Here is a 4523-nt window from a genome sequence, read left to right as displayed (position 1 = left end):
ACACACGCACATGCACCCGGTGTGTTTTAAGCCACTGGGTCCGGGACTTGAACCGCGGTCGACTACATGGGAGTCCAGCGACATAGCCATTATGCTAACTGCTAGTCCCTGATTTGAGCAATTCTGTTGGTTCTCTGTGAATAGAACATAGATTTTCAGGTACTCTGCCATCAGAACAGGTTTGAGAATCATTGAAAAGAGCACTGAGCCATCCTCATTAGTGGTGAGTATCCCTGCCTGTCATGTGGGAGACCAGGGTTCAATTCCCTGATGGGAAGGCAGCCATCCATTGGGGCCAGCAGGTGGTATGGTGGTTAAGGCACTGAACTCCCACATGGCTGGCCATGGTTCAAGTCCCAAACCTGGCAGCTTGCTTTCTCACTTTCCCTCTCTTTCTCTCTCTCTGGTCAAATGAAAATAAATGAATGAGGGACCAGCAGGTGGCGTGGTGGTTAAGGCGCTGGACACTCCCCCATGGCCGACCAGGGTTCAAGTCCTGAATCTGGTGGCTTGCTTTCTCACTTCCTCTCTCTCTCTCACTCTCACCCTCTGTCTCTCTCTGATCAAATTAAAAAATAAATGAATGAATAAATAACAATAAAATAAAAATTATTTTAAAAAAGAAAAGAAATGAATGAATGAATGAGTAAATAAATAATGAATAATGAATGAGTAAATAAATAAAATTCAATAATTCTTTTTAAAAGAAGAGCCCAAACACGCCATGCTTTCTCTCTCGTTAGTACTTGCTCTCACTTTCTGCTCAGGTAAGCAGTTTTCTCATGGGAGGCCTGGAAGTCAAATCCCTGTCCCTCTTGAGTTCAGCTGGCTGGAAGAAAATCCCTAAATGAGAGTAATTTGATATGTCTGGAAGAAGCAGGAAAAACAAATTTTAAAATAGGAGCTTCCCTGAGTGAGGCCATTATCATAACGTTCTGCATGCGTACATCATGTTACAGCTCACAGTACATCACTATGTCTACTAACTCACTCGATTCCGTGTCAATCCTGGGAGAAACTATGCTATTACCCACTTACCACCATTTTTTAAAAAAGACAAATGAGGGGCTGGCAGGTGGCGGGATCTTGGGCACGCACACACACGTGCCCAGCGTGAGTTTAAGCCACCGGGTCCAGCACGCAAACCATGGTTGACTACATGGGAGTCCAGTGACATAACCATTTCACCATCTGCTAAGGGTCCCCAATAAAATAATTCTTAAAAAAAAAAAAAAAAAAAGAATTACTCAACACAACTCCACTGTTAAGTACAAAAACCAATTTCCATGGTTGACTGAAATCAGTCATGAGCACATATGTCCATGAGCAGGATGTCTAATTAACCAGGGTTACTTGTTCTGAGTTGTGTTTTTGTTTTTGTTTAATAATTTTTAAAATTTTAACTTTATTTATTTACTTTTATTGTTGACCAGAGAGGGACAGAGTGAGAGAGAGAGAAAAAGTGAGAAACAAAGTCGCCATCTCTGGGATTCAAACAGTTGTCAGCCATGTGGGAGTCCAGCACTCCCAACCACCACGCCATCTGCTGGCCCCAAGTTTTGTTTTTTAAAATAAATATTCAGTTTGTGTTCTACTAGCGTTCACCAGATGACAAATAGTAGAAAATTCTAAAGAGTGGAGAGAAAATTGGGGCCAGCAGGTGGCGTAGTGGTTAAGATGCTAAAATCCCACGTGGCCGACCACAGTTTGAGTCCTGGACCCAGTGGCTTGAAAATCACGCCAGGCATGTATGCATTCATGTATGCCAAAAATCCAGAGAGGACAATATAGGAGAAGGGATTGTGGCATGGCCAACTCCTTGGGGAGTGATTTCTCACTTTCCTTCTCTCTGTCTCTCTTCTGGGAGCACAGGGTCCTTATGACAAAATAAAACATCAACAAAACAAAGAAAAAGACTGAAAAGAAAATGTAAAGGTGATACAATTTGAAAATTCTAACTCACAGGAATACAAAAATGAAGTTTTTTTTAAAAAGTATTTAACTTTATCCATTTATTTATTTATCTTAATTTGACCAGAGAGAAAGAGAGTGAGAGAGAGAGAAAGTGAGAAAGCAAGCTGCCAGATCCGGGATTCGAATCATGGCCGGCCATGTGGGATTCCACACCCTTAACCGCCATGCCATCTGCTGGTTCCCAAAGTTTTTTTTTTTTTTTTTCTATTTTGTCTCTCAGCAGACAGCACAAAAGACTTCTGTGACCTCTAGTCGTCTAGAAGGATGTGGGGCCCAGCCATAGTCAGTGGCTGAGTCTGCCTAGGAGGTCCCAGTTTAGTTCCCAGACCAAACTAACAGTGGTCAGGTGCATGGCCTGAACCTGCCCTCCCAGCTAAATGGGAGACTGGGGCAGGAAGGAGCGTGAGGTCAGGAGACTCTGTCCAAAATACTTTGATCTAGGGATCAGCAGATGGCAAAATGGTTATGTTGCTGGACTTCAATGTAGTCAACTGCTAGACTCCATATAGTCAACCACGGTTTGGGTTCTGGACCTGGCAGCTTGAAACTCATGCCGGGAGCATGCATGTGTGTGCCCAAGATCCCATGGGGAGAACGAAGGGGAAGCTATTGTGGTGTGGCCATCTCCCTGGGGAGTGATTTCTCACTTTCTGTCTCTCTGTCCTCTGGTGAGCATACATACCCTATAGCAAAAATCTCTCTTAAAAACAAACAAACAAACAAACAAACAAAAAAAACTTTGATCTCCTTCTCTCCCTGTCTCCCTGTTTCTCTCTCTCTCAAAAAAAAAAAAAAATTAATTAACTAAGAATCAGCAGGTGGGTGATGGGGAGGTTAAGGCTGCTGGATCCCACATGACCAACTGCATGGCTTGAGTCACTGACCCAGCAGCCTGAAAATCACACCCAGCACATGTGCACGCATGCCTGAAATCCCAAGGCGAGAGTGGAGGAGAAAGGGTTGCAGTGTGGCCATCCCCCCAGGGTGGTGATTTCTCACTTTCCCTTTCTCTGTGTCTATGTTTTTCTCTGGCCAGTGTATGCACCCTATGGCAAACTAAAAATAATAATAATAAAAAAAAGAAGCGTGTGAAGTATTTCCTCATCAGCAACCAACAATCAGTTCTGCAGCCACTAGATGGATGTCCTCGGACTCCATTCCATCCCGATATAGTCTGCCTGGAGAGTGTTCAATCTCACAGGTTGAGAGTTCAGTCCTATGAGACAGCCCCTCCTTTCCAAATCTGATGCCCCAGATTGTTTAACCTGTGCTCAGACTGACCAGCTATAAAATCAGGGTCCCCTCGCCCCTTTGCTGGGTTTGATTGATTTGCTAGAGCAGCTCACAAGACTCAGGGAGACAGGTCTGGTGGTTTGTTATAAAGGATGTTACAAAGGATTCAGATGAAGAGATGCATAGGGCGAGGTATGGAAGAAGGGGCAGAGATCCTTGCCCTCTCTGGGCCGTCACCCTCTAGGAACCTACACATGGTCCACTATCCACAAACTCTCTGAACCCAGTCCTTTTGGGATTTTGGGGGGGGGGGTCTTCATTATGTATGAATATGATTGATTAAGTCACTCATTGGCCATGGTTGTTCATTCTCACTTTCGGCCTGAGGTTGGGAGACAGGACTGAAAACCCCAACCTTCTAATCCAGCCTGGTTCTCTCAGGCGACCAGGCCCCATCCCAAAGCCACCTAAACCCTGCCAACCCTTAGCATACAAAAAGAACCCTACCACTTGGGAGAGTCCAAGGATTTTAGGATTTGGATGCCAAGAAATGCAGAGGAAGTCAAATATATTTCACAATATTACACTACCTATTAATCTCTTTTTCTTTTCTTACGCCAGGATAAGGTATTTATTCAATATTGGTGGGAATAGTCCTGCTTACTTCACCTTTTATTCTAATTCAGAATCACCTGATTCCCATGTAGATTCTCATTTTCTCTTTTACTCATTTATATGTTAGAGAGATTTTTGCCATAGGCCACATGTGGTCGCCAGAGAGACAGTGAGAAATCACCCCCAGGGGGAATGACCATGCCTCAATCCCTTATCCTCCATTTTCCTCTTGGGATCTTGGGCACACACGCACACATGCCTGGCGTGTTTCAAGCCACCGGATCAAGGACATGAACCGCAGTCGACCATGTGAGAATATAGTGACATAACTGCTATGCCATCTGCTGGCCCCAACTCTTCTACTGATTTAATAGATCTAGGATGAGATGAGAAAACTTGTATTTTATTTTATTTTTTTACATTTTTGGGGGGATTCTGATAGTCAACCAAATTGGAAACCTCTCATGTTTGGGATTTGTCTTCTGTGCCTCCTGATGGAGTTTTCTGGGTATTACTCTCTCCTGTAAGATTTCTCTATTCTCACAGAGGTTTTCCTTTCTATTGTTACAAGAAAAACTTCAGGGGCCGGCAGGTGGAGTGGTGGTTAAGGATGCTGAACTCCTACATGGTCAACTGCAGTTCGAGTCCTGGACCTGATGGTTTGCCTTTCTCTCTCTCTCTCTCTCTCTCTCTCTCTCTCT

Source organism: Tupaia chinensis, unplaced genomic scaffold, assembly GCF_000334495.1.
Source record: "Tupaia chinensis unplaced genomic scaffold, TupChi_1.0 Scaffold138407_1, whole genome shotgun sequence".
Taxonomy (NCBI): domain Eukaryota; kingdom Metazoa; phylum Chordata; class Mammalia; order Scandentia; family Tupaiidae; genus Tupaia; species Tupaia belangeri.
Note: the sequence above shows the minus strand (reverse complement) of the source record.